General features: G+C 37.0%; 1 protein-coding gene across 2 annotated transcripts in view; it reads right to left on the minus strand.

Moving 5' to 3' along the window:
* MAML2 (mastermind like transcriptional coactivator 2) overlaps positions 1–12,795 on the minus strand; it is a 369,041-nt gene that overhangs the window by 302,855 nt on the left and 53,391 nt on the right. The gene's annotated exons all lie outside the window — the stretch shown is intronic.

A 12,795-nucleotide genomic window follows, 5' to 3' on the forward strand; every position in this document is an offset into this window, starting at 1 on the left:
TGCTGTTCTTGGAAGCACACCTTGAGAACCACTGCCTGGGGAACAGCTTAGCTGCTATGAGAATCTGATTCTGTGTTCATATTCCATATCACAGATAGCTCCCGGCTTTTCAATTGTGGTTTCTTTTTTTAATGTCTTACTAAGGGGGAAAAAAAGGAACGCCACTTTATATAAACCTGACCTTTTGGTAAGCCTGGGTAGTAACTTCCCATGTGGAGTAAATTAATCTCTTTCATGCATGCCTCGTGCTCTGGAAAAAGTAAAACAGATTGTGTTAGACATTTACCAAGTACTTTTTCTGTTGGTGGTCACTGCCCTAAGCCTATCAGAACTGGTTTCTACCCTTAAGAAGCTTACAATGTAGTAAGGCGGACATCCCAACAAACCAGACATTGGAGTTCATTGTGTGAGGTGCTATGATGGATTATAAGACATTATGATTGACTGAGTATTATGAAGGGGTGAAGCAAACTCAAGCTGGCAAATTAGGGAGGAGGTAGATCACACAGGCTTTCCTAATGGGATTACTTATGACTCATTGAGTAGTGAAAGATGAATAGGACTTTACTAAACAGAAACTGGAAGGGCTTTCTGGGCTAAGGGAACAGCACAGAAGCATCAAATACACTTTACCTTTCTAGGGCTGCCAGTAGTTTAATTCAGCAATACCACATCACAAAGGTCTTTGTGTGCTTTGCTAATGAGTTTGAACTTTATCATAAAAGCATTTTACAAAGATCACACTGGCAGCTGCATTTTGGAAGGGATTTGCCTAGAGGTAGGATAACTGCGGGGGGTATGTCTATAGCAATAAAAGTGAGAAAATGTGAGATCTGAAGGAGCTAACATTGTGGCAGTGGCAGTGGGTATAAAGGAGAAGGGAGGACTAGAAGAGATATTTAAGATGCAAACAATGTAGGAACTGGGTGATTATAGAACTGAAAAGTGAGTGAGAGGGAGGAATCCATGAGAACTCACATATTTCTGGTTAGGATAAAAGACTGATTGACTGACATGAAGACTACAAGAGAAAAAAACAGACTTGGAGTTGAAACTTCAGTTTAGGACACTGAAACTGAATGATGTGTCATTCAAGTGGAAAGGCCATTAGGCAGTTAGATATGTAGGCTTAGAGCACAGGAGAAAGGTCTTAAAACCCTGGGCTTATGGGACGTTACCACGGAGACTGCACAGAGTGAGAAGATCCATTTTAAAGCTGATGATGAATAATATTTTCATTATAAGGAGAGAAGCAATGTTAGGGGTGTCTTCCCATTGCTGGAGTGGGTCATTTGCAGTATGCAGTGCATAAACTCACAGGCTGTCCTTATGATGACCTTTTGTTCATTCTTACATTCAGTATACAGATGAACAAAGGAAGTATTTTATGTCTTGTAAATTACAAGGGACTATGCAGTATGTAAGGGAAGATACAGGAGAGTAAGGGAAGGACAAAGAGGGTGACTAACAAGCTTCTCAGAGATTAGCCAAGAACTATGGCATTGAATCTAGGTCTCTCCTGTCCTCAATTTGACACTCTCCACTCCCCTGACATGTTTTGTATTAAAATATATTTTTCTTTTTATGAACATGTCATACCTATGGCTCACCTGTGTCCTTGCTAACCTACATGTTTGGACAATCTGGAATTGGCAGCATGCATGACTGTGGAGCTTTAAAGCCACCCTCCTGAGAGAAGAGCAGCTGACTCATGTACCTCACCATGCAGATGAGGGTGTGTTATAACCCACAGTGTGTCTGTGTCCCTGGATGAACTGAGCACTTTATAATGGAGTTTTTCTGCATCTCAAAAAGAAGTCACAGATTAAATGGTAACTGCAAGAGCTCATTTCTCTATTTGAGTGAGTGCTTTATCAAAAAAATATTTTATTCCTGCTGCTTTACCACGGGGTCAATTCAAGTCTAAATGAATCTGGCATGTATAAAATATATTTTTATATAGCTCCATATAGAGATATAGCTCTACACAGCCATTAACAGACTCACACACAATCATTCTTTTATTCCAGGTGTGAACTGCTATGCTATTTCACCCAGTTCAAACACAGGTCATTGGCTTTCAAACTAATTTTGGAAAGCAGACACTGTGTAGTTGGTAGGTGGAGTAAAATGAAAACAAAAAATTAATATGCATGGCAGTTTAACTAGCTGTGTATCTCTCATGGAAAGGGGGTAATAGTCTAAAATTATTTACTCATTTTTTTTTTAAGTCTTTAAAAGAAGGCAATGAATTGCCAGTAATTTCCCCACCTTAACTCATGGTAATTTGTTTCCCGCTGGGTGAAAACCCAGGGATCTTGAAACTGTTAATGAACTTTCTTTCTCCTGATCTGTACAATGTCAAATTCATTTCTTTTTTTCTTACTTCAGGTTTTACTATTCTGTTTTGTTTGTTCCATTTTTGTATTTTTTCCTAAGGTCAGGGATGATTCTCTGGAAGCATGAAAATTTGTAGTTGAAAGGGATCTTAGAACATCAGCAAGATTTGTGATAGATGGTCAAGTGGGTCTGGGCTCACACCCTCCCTAAGGTGAAAGACTCACTGCCTTACCCCACAGCTATTTCACTACTTACAGACTACCACACAATAGCCAGGGTGCTGCCCTATTTGCAACATGAACTGGAACATTATATTGGGACATAATGATGAGTGGTAGCTAAAAGTCCTTTCCCTCTGGTGTTGTTATTTGGTTAAATTGATTTACATAATGTTATTCTGTGGTATAAACCTTTCTCATTTATCTCATATATATCCCATTTTAAGCTATAAGCTCCCAGAGGGGTAGGTACTTCATCTTTACTTCTGTACTCAAGTATTTTGCATATCTTTGATACAAAGTAAGAACAATGTATATGTATATCAGTTTAACTCTCAGATGAATGAACTAATAAAACTTGTAACAGTATTTTCCAATGTAGTGAGTACATTAAGCATCATTAATATTAAAATGCAAATTAATGCATTATTTGCAAGTTTTCAAATCATGTGTACTTAAGAATTTTCTTTTAAAATGTATCAAAAGACTGAACATTCAAGCTGATTATCATAAAAAGTGTATGTATGGGGGTAATATTCAAAATATTTAACAACCCAGAAGAACATGGGAGCTGTAATTCCCACAAATCACCATGTGAAGGTGATTCCAGGGAAGAGTCAGTCAACAGAGAATAGCCATTGATGGAAGGGAAGTGGGGTCTGGTGGCAGGTGATGGATAGATCACTAAACATTTGTCCAAGAGAGTGCTAGTGTTGCCGCTAGGGGTGAATATTTCTGTTGGGGTCCAGGTCTGCTCTGGCTGGGGAGGTGTGGGGAAGCAAGCAGGAATGGGGCTGCAAAAGGCTGGCTAGGGTAGCCCACAGTGGTATCTGCCCAGGAATCCCTGGGGTCTGGGCAGGGTAGTGGGAGGCACTGGTTGAGGGAAAAGGAATAATAGTTTTTTTCCATGTTTGTCAGCTGAGTTAGCAGCCCTGGTTTTGAGAAATATTAAAATATGCCTTTGATTTTTGGGGATATCAATGAGTTTTGCAATGAAGTAGAGGGGATCACCAGTTTAAGACTTACTGATCAGTATGGACAACATGGCAAAATCCCACCTCTACAAAAAAATTAAAAATTTGCTGGATGTGGCAGCATGCACCTGTAATCCCAGCTACTCAGGAGGCAGAAGTGGGAGGATCACTGGAGCCAGGGAGGTCAAAGCTACAGTGGGCTCTGATTGTGCCACTGTACTCCAGCGTGGGTGGCAGAGCAAGACCTGTCTCAAAACAAAACAAAAAACAACAAAAACAAAAAAGACCTGATCTACTGAGCAAACAAACTACCATCACAAATAAATCAGAACTTGAAAAATAATGACTGTAGGCCAGGCACGGTGGCTCATGCCTGTAATCCCAGCACTTTGGGTGGCCGAGGCAGGTGGATCACGAGGTCAGGAGATTGAGACTATCCTGGCTAACATGGTGAAACCCCATCTCTACTAAAAATACAAAAAATTAGCTGGGCGTGGTGGCGGGTGCCTGTAGTCCAAGCTACTCGGGAGGCTGAGGCAGGAGAATGGCGTGAACCCGGGAGGCGGAGCTTTTAGTGAGCGGAGATCAAGTCCCTGCACTCCAACCTGGGTGACAGAGCAAGACTCCATCTCAAAAAAAAAAAAAATAATAATAATAATAATAATAATGACTGCATGTATGTACTTGGCATGATCATTATGAAGGCATTCTTCACTGTACAAGACGAGTCACAATGAAATTCTTTTAGCTCAAGCAATTTGAGTGGATTTAAATTATTTTTCAGTAAGGAACTTGGTTTCAGATACAACTTTTCAAGAATATAGCTACTGAGTAGAACAAAGTATGCTGATGTCCACTCTCCAGGTCTTCAAAATCAAAGCAGAATTGAAATCTGTGGCAATTTTTCTAATTTTTTAGTTTTATCTTAAAGCTGTTTGTTTAAATTATCTCTCCATCTTAATGTTAGATTAGAAGACATACTTTTTGCCAGAAATACTCACTTCAATTGCACAGGAAAAAGTGAGGTTTCTTGATTCAAATTAGATAGAAAATTCTGTTTTGACAATATAGCCAAGGTCATATATGATTTCCCTACAATCTCTAATCATGTTGAATTTTATAATACAAGTTTAAATGACCTCAAAAAATTTGTACTACATTTCAGAGGCAACTGTAACTTCCTTCATGAACATTAGCAAATAATCTTCAAAAATTGGAATGTGACCTCAGTCATCCTCCTCCTTCTCCCTTCCCCTTTTCACTTCAACCTTAATGTATACACTTGCAAATTTTCTTCCACTTATATTTTCCTTTAAAGGCCACTTTCTAGCAGACAATTCAACTAACTGCTGTATTTTTCCATATATGATGCCAGGGAATAGAAACAAGTGACATAGTTTCTTATATGATATAATTGTTTCCATTAAAAACTCAGGAAAGCAGGAACCAATCCATCAACAAGGGCGAATGAAAGATCGTGTAATCCACAAACTTTAACTTTTGATCACTTATAAAATTTAAAACTAAACAAGCCATAAACTAAAGTGATGTTAACTGTCAAGGTGTGGGGGTTTTTCTTTTTCATTCACTGCAGACCTGTTAAACTTTGTGCTCTCTACAGACCTTGCTGTCCACACCAAAAATGCAATTACAGTTCTCCTTGTCTATTTTAATCTCACATTAGTTTATTAACCAGAAATTAAGTAAGGGCACTCATTCTTTAGCACATTTTTTTTGTAGATGTGTGAGTTTAATACTGTTTTCTACAACGTTTATTAGAACACTTGACATGGGAAATAGAAGAATATCAAGAAACCATGAGATGCCATTACACCAACAAAAACAAAATGCAGGCTTTGTGTGCTACAATCTTTTTCTCCAAAAGTGAAAATAAACACTAATGAATGATTCCTTTTGCCCTTGAAGAACTAAAAATTTCTTAGTTGAAGTATCTAACTGGAGAAATCTTTAAACATGTGAGAAATGTGTCTGGGGCCTACAATTTAAAGAGAAGAGGAACACATTAAGTCATGAACCCACTAGACCAACCAACATTTGTCCTCTACGTTCTGAAGTCCAGCTGGATTCACAAGGGTCGCTGATCATTCCTCATTGAGCTATTATATGCTAGTGATTCACTCCTGCTTTCTTTTACATTTTCGACCTCTTCCTCTCTACTTGCTGATTTACCTCTGCTTTATAAAAGTGGTTATTTTAACCTAGAAAACAAAAATTTGAGATTTTTTGGTCTCTAACTTTCTTCTAATGGACGACTTTCTTCTATATACCATATATAAGTTATTTCCACTTCCTCATCTCCTACTTAATCCACAATTGTCTTCCTTTTTCAAAACTTTAATGAAAGTACTTATCATTTTGCCCTCTAGATAATCAACTATATCCTTCTATCAAACTTTTCTTTCAGTTCTCATCCTCTTACATCTTTCTGCTGCATTTGAGACTATATAATATCACTTCCATTCTTAAAACTCCTTTCTCCCTTGCCAACTGGCTGAAGGAAAGTCGTTTCTCCACTCATACACTCAAAATGTAGCCATTTCTTGATGTGTACCACTTTCAATTTGTCTGTTTAGCAAGATCTTCCACTCCCACAAATTTCTTCCTCAAAGACATATGTGTAATTTCAAAATCACTGTTCCTGAATATGAATCCTCTCCAGAGGTGCAGGTCCATATTTTCAACCACCCAATAAACACTTCCATTTGGATATTTTATCTCCTAATATCTCTAACAACATAGTCCATATCAAACTTATCACCATCTTCAGCCTGTTTTTCTTCTGTTGCTTTTGCTTCTTTTAATGATTTCATCTTTCCAAGTTAACAATAGTTTCTTCTCATTGGTTCTCAACACTGAATTGATAAGCTCTTTTCCACAGGTGATATTTGGAAACCTAACAGTGAATTTGCAATTCTTCTTTATGATTGCAATACTGGGTTTTGAGGTGTCAACATCAGTCTGATGGTGCTAAAGTAACTGTGACACCATTTGGTTTGGCTTACAGATAGTTTCTGAGCTCCTACTGTGTAAGACCAGAACTCTGCTAGCAAAACACCATTAGTTTTTCAGGAATATTAGCACCCGCAGTTTAGAATTGATGAAAGAAAAATATGAATTTGGATCAATGTCTTATCTTTCTTACAAAATCTCCATAAATATTCCTCTCCCATGAAGAATCAATCTCTTCAGTTACTCTAACTCATCATTCTATAATAATATTTACTCAGAACCTGTAATGTGCCGAACATTCTAATCACTTTAGAAATGTTTTATATGGTAATCCTCTTCACTATCCTATGAAGTACTCATCATTGATTGTTGAATTGTGCCGTATATGGCTGGATGGAGTTGTGCAGTGCATAGTCTATGCAACCATATCTCTTACCCCATTAAGACCCATTTCACAGTTGAAGATACTGAGCCACAGAGAAAGGTTAAGGAACTTGTCCAAAGTCACACAGCTACTAAGTCAGGATTGAGTGAGTATTCAAACCATGAAAACCAACATTTTGACATGACTCTCTTCTCCTAACAGATATATGAAACCACGTCTACTCATATTTCTACTGTAGCACCTATTGTAACTATTTGCCTTTGTGCTTGTCCCCTTACTTAGAATATGAATCCCACGAACTGGCTAGCCATGTGCAGAAAATTGAAACTGGACCCCTTCCTTCAAACTTACACAAAAATTAAGATGGATTAAAGACTTAAATGTAAAATCCCAAACTTTAAACACCTTAGAAGAAAATCTAGGCAATACCATTCAGGATATAGGTGCAGGCAAAGATTTCATAGGAAAACACCAGAAGCAATTGCAAAAAAAGCAAAAATTGACAAATGGATCTAATTAAACTAAAGAGCTTCCGTGCAGCAAAAGAAACTATCATCAGAGTGAATAGACAACCTACAGAATGGAAGACAATTTTTGCAATCTATCCATCTGACAAAGGTCTAATATCCAGAGTCTACAAGGAACTTAAATTTGCAAGAAAAAAACCCCAAACAACCCCATTAAAAAGTAGGCAAACGACAGGAACAGACACTCCTCAGATGAAGACATTCAGGGGGCCAAAAAACATATGAAAAAAGTTCAACATCACTGATCATTAGAGAAATGCAAATCAGAACCACAATGAGATACAATCTCATGCCAGTCAGAATGGCTATTATTAAAAAGTCAAGAAACAACAGATGCTGGTGAAGTTGCAAAGAAAAAGGAATGCTTCTATGCTGTTGGTGAGAATGTAAATTAGTTCAACCATTGTGGAAGAGAGTGTGGCAATTCTTCAAAGATCTAGAAGCTGAAATACCATTTGACCCAGCAATCCTGTTACTGGGTATATACCCAAAGGAATATAGATCATTCTATTATAAAGATACATGCATGCGTATGTTCATTGCAGCACTATTCACAATAGCAAAGACATGGAATTAACCCAAATGCCCATCAATGATAGACTGGATAAAGAAAATGTGGTACATATTCACCATGGAATACTATACAGCCATAAAAAGGAATAAGATCATTTCCTTTGCCGGGACATGGATGGAGCTGGAAGCTGTTATCCTCAGCAAACTAATGCAGGAACAGAAAACCAAGCACTGCATTTTCTCACTTATAAGTGGGAGCTGAATGACGAGAACACATGAACACATTGCGGGGAACAACACAGAGTCAGGCCTGTCGGAGGGAGCAGGGGGAGGGAGAGCATCAGGAAGAATAGCTAATGGATGCCAGGTTTAATACCTAGGTGGTGGGTTGATCTGTGCAGCAAACCACCATGGCACATGTTTACCTATGTAACAAACTTGCACATTCTGCACATGTACCCCTGAACTTAAACATTGAAGAAAAAGAAAGGAATAAGAATACCACTAGGGGAAAAAGAGATTTAAGTTCTTAAACTGTTATTATTAGTATATAAGAAGGGCCTAGAATCTTGCATATAGTGGGTATTCAATAAATTCTAGCTATTATCATTCTTTTTATCTTTTTTTTTTTTTTTTACAGATTTGTCACAAAGTAAGGTGCTAATTAATGTTTGTTGAATAAATTACTATGCCAATTCCCCAATGTGTACAAAATGAATATACATATGACCTAGTCTTAGGAAAAATGTATATGTGGAGAGGATGAAAGATAATTTTTTTCCATATAAGCTTCCTCATCTAACCTGTTTCATATCCAGTTTCTGGGACAGAAATTGATTAAACTATTCTAACATGGAACTAAGCAATTTAAACTTATATTTACATGGTCAGCATATCAGCCAGTGATCTCAATATGGCCCTCAAATTTTGCTGTCATGGATAGTTGTATATTCCAGTGCCAGAAAAAAGTAACAATATATTCACGAGAGAGCAGCCTGATGCGCTGCTCTAGAGATGAAAATAAATTGATATAAATGGAGATACTGAGCAAAAAAATCAGCAGCTAGCACTTATCAGATGGGAAGTGAAAAGATGTTAACTGAGCTTACAAGAATGAAGAATATTGTCATCAGATAGTTGTATAAAGAGGACCCCACAAAACCTGTTATTATAAGAGCATTACATCATGGGAGAAGGTGAAAAGCAATAGCTCTCTTAAATGTATTTGATTAATAACGTCTGCTAAACTTCTCCTTAACAAATGACCACAGTCAGAAATATATATGTCCCAAAGAGAAGCTGATGGTAACTAAGAGGCCCTTTGGGGGAAATTCATCTGACAAAACCCCTCTGGAGGATGTACAGGGGATTATGTGAATGCATATGTCTATTTCTATCCTTGCATGGTATAACTTTTTTAAAGTAAAGCAAAGCTCAAAGTTTGATGCCTTACTAATGGCCAGTGTCTTGCCAATGGTCCTTTGATTACAACTGGCATTCTAAAGCAAAAATAAACTAAGAAAATTTAATTTCATATAAATGTATTATAGAGACATCTACTTTTTTGTCTTGTCTTTAGTTTTAAAAAAATTAAGAGTAGAATTGTTAAATACAATATTTATTTGAGAATCATCATGGTCCCGACAGACAATCTAGCATTAAGTAGATTGTTTTACGGTAATTGAACTACAAAACAGAATCATTAAATACTCAGACACCTTATTAAGTGAAAGAATCAAGCATCAACATTATCTTTCAATGTTCTCATTTTCATAATACTCTTCTGCTACATTCTGTTGCTTGATCCCATGTTAAAAGATTAAATGGCTAAAAAGTTAAGAAATCCCAACCCTTCATTTTAATACTAACTCATAGTTCATAAAAGGAAGGGCTTATCAGCTGAATCATTAAATACACGTTGCTTGCAATTTCGTGCAGTGGAACGGAGACACTGAATCCCAAAAGGGCCCTACATAAACTCTGAGAGTAAGCGAAATGATATCCTGATACACTTTCACCATGTCACTGAAATAATTAAGTTGGGTATTATAAATCTGAATGACAAATCTTGGAAACCACCTGAAAAACCACAGGAAATATTCTATCCTTGTTCAATATATGGAAATAGCTGATGCAAAAAGAAACAGAAATAGAAAAAAATTAGATCTCAGAGCAAATGTACAATATTTTTTAACATGATCAGGGTAACTGTTACTTGAAGCTGGATATCTGCTGATTTTGCAGATTATGTTAATTGGCTACTATCTAGAACAGGTATAAAACAGATAAATGGGAGGTCGAGGCGGGTGGATCACCTGAGGTCAGGAGTTTGAGACCAGCCTGGCCAACATGGTGAAACCCTGTCTCTTCTAAAAATACAAAAATTAGCTGGATATGATGGCAGGCACCTGTAATCTCAGCTACTCGGGAGGCCGAGGCAGGAGAATTGCTGGAACCTGGGAGGTGGAGGTTGCAGTGAGCCAAGATCGTGCCCTTGCACTCCAGCTCGGGTGACAACAGCGAGACTCTGTCTCAAAAAAAAAAAACAACCAAAAACAGATAAGCACATTTTCCAAATGACCTGTACGATGAAAATCAAACTGCCAAGCAACAAATGGTAATACCGTTATTATTCACGTAATATTAATTCTGACTCTTCATTAACCTCCAATGTGAATTTAAATTAAGGTATAAAGCTGGTAAATATGTGGCATTCAAACACTTGTGTATTATACATTTAAATTAATTTTAATTATTTTCAGAAGCACGGCAAAACTCAAAAGGTTTTTCTACTCTACATTAAATTAAGGTAATTCTGGAATGATGATACCTAAACACAGAATCACATCTTTAAAGTCAAAAATATAATTTTTCTACTAATAAGCCAAGCCAGCACATGTTGAATTTTTAATATGTATGCTCTGATAATTAATTTTGTATTTTTCCAATTACATGGCTATCGCAGTGTACTTAGAGACAGAAAACCGTCATGGGGAAAGGGGAAAGGTGACCATGGTATGTGTAAAGCCTGTTTCATTTTCTAAACATCTTTGAGAACTATGTTAAATTTTAGTACTTTAGTCATGAAATGACAGAATGATAGAAAAAGACTTGGAGGGACATCAAAGCATTTAGTTCTACCTGAAACTTGGCTTTCTAAAAATACGACTGGGAAAAAGACTATTGTGTTTAGACCACAGTTTTTTAGTTAAATCTTTGAACTCTATGCAAAGTCTAAGTAATACCACTTTTATTTAACTCTTCAGTCTATACAGGCTTCAAGGATAACTGTGCTTTTATATAATTATCCGGATTACAAATTTAACTACAATAGGCAGACTCTTATTGTCAAGGAACAGATCCTTATACTTAAACATTGCTTAGAATCTTCGTAGGCACTTCATAAATGTTTGCAGAATCCCATATAACTCACGAATGAATGAGTGACCTGCAACTGCTGATGGATTTGAAATAGAGTCCAGATTTTTAATGCATCTATAAATGTAACTTTCCTAACTTGATTCTGTGAGAAGTCTAGAGGCACCTAATTTAAGAGAAGAAAATGATATGTTTATAATCATTAAACATCTTGCTCTGGGTATTTGTTTAAATTAATAAAAATTCATAAACCTAGCTAACCTGCGACAGTTTTAAGGGAATATGTGCAATACAAAGTGTAGGTAGAATAGAGTAGTATGATTACGTTTACTCTTAGAGTATGTATTTTATTTGGCATCATGTATTTATTGGTGTGCCTAACATTCTCAGTGAACTGGGTATACACATCATACATTCAAAGGGGCAGAATGTTCTCTCTTAAAAAAAATCATTTTAAAGTCTTTTGATTACCAAATGCCCACTTTTTAATGTAAAACTACTCATCTGACAAAGGGCTAATATCCAGAATCTACAGTGAACTCAAACAAATTTACAAGAAAAAAACAAACAACCCCATCAAAAAGTGGGCGAAGGACATGAACAGGCACTTCTCAAAAGAAGACATTTATGCAGCCAAAAAACACATGAAAAAATGCTCATCATCACTGGCCATCAGAGAAATGCAAATCAAAACCACTATGAGATATCATCTCACACCAGTTAGAATGGCAATCATTCAAAAGTCAGGAAACAACAGGTGCTGGAGAGGATGTGGAGAAATAGGAACACTTTTACACTGTTGGTGGGACTGTAAACTAGTTCAACCATTGTGGAAGTCAGTGTGGCGATTCCTCAGGGATCTAGAACTAGAAATACCATTTGACCCAGTCATCCCATTACTGGGTATATACCCAAATGACTATAAATCATGCTGCTATAAAGACACATGCACACGTATGTTTATTGTGGCATTATTCACAATAGCAAAGACTTGGAACCAACCCAAATGTCCAACAATGATAGACTGGATTAAGAAAATGTGGCACATATACACCATGGAATACTATGCAGCCATAAAAAATGATGAGTTCATATCCTTTGTAGGGACATGGATGAAATTGGAAACCATCATTCTCAGTAAACTATCGCAAGAACAAAAAACCAAACACCGCATATTCTCACTCATAGGTGGGAATTGAACAATGAGATCACATGGACACAGGAAGGGGAATATCATACTCTGGGGACTGTGGTGGGGAGGGGGGAGGGGGGAGGGATAGCATTGGGAGATATACCTAATGCTAGATGACGAGTTAGTGGGTGCAGCGCACCAGCATGGCACATGTATACATATGTAACGAACCTGCACAATGTGCACATGTACCCTAAAACTTAAAGTATAATAAAAAAAAAAAAAAAAAAAAAAAAAAACTACTCAAGATGTTTTGAAAGGACTGGGAATAAATATCAACTAAATTAATCATTACAAT

This window comes from Pan troglodytes, chromosome 9 (assembly GCF_028858775.2).
Source record: "Pan troglodytes isolate AG18354 chromosome 9, NHGRI_mPanTro3-v2.0_pri, whole genome shotgun sequence".
Classification (NCBI taxonomy): Eukaryota; Metazoa; Chordata; class Mammalia; order Primates; family Hominidae; genus Pan; species Pan troglodytes.